At 39.4% G+C, this 213-nt stretch overlaps 1 protein-coding gene across 1 annotated transcript in view; it reads right to left on the minus strand.

The window, feature by feature from the left end:
* LOC119585825 overlaps positions 1-213 on the minus strand; it is a gene marked incomplete in the record, with an annotated part of 115,457 nt that overhangs the window by 114,340 nt on the left and 904 nt on the right.

Consider the following 213-nt stretch of genomic DNA (forward strand, 5'->3'; position numbering starts at 1 on the left):
TCGTTTTTTTTTCTTTTTTTGATCGTAGCTTGTTATTTGATGTTACTTCGGTTGCCTGGTTACCGTGACAATCGCCGTCATAGGAGTACTGAAAGAGGTTTGTGACCTTCCTCCACTTGGTCATGAGGACGAGTATTGTTTGTCATATAGTAAAGTAGTTATTTCTGGGATAAAGATTTGGCTACGCCTTTTCTTATTGCTCAAGGAGAGGAT

This window comes from Penaeus monodon, chromosome 20 (genome assembly GCF_015228065.2).
Source record: "Penaeus monodon isolate SGIC_2016 chromosome 20, NSTDA_Pmon_1, whole genome shotgun sequence".
Lineage (NCBI taxonomy): Eukaryota > Metazoa > Arthropoda > Malacostraca > Decapoda > Penaeidae > Penaeus > Penaeus monodon.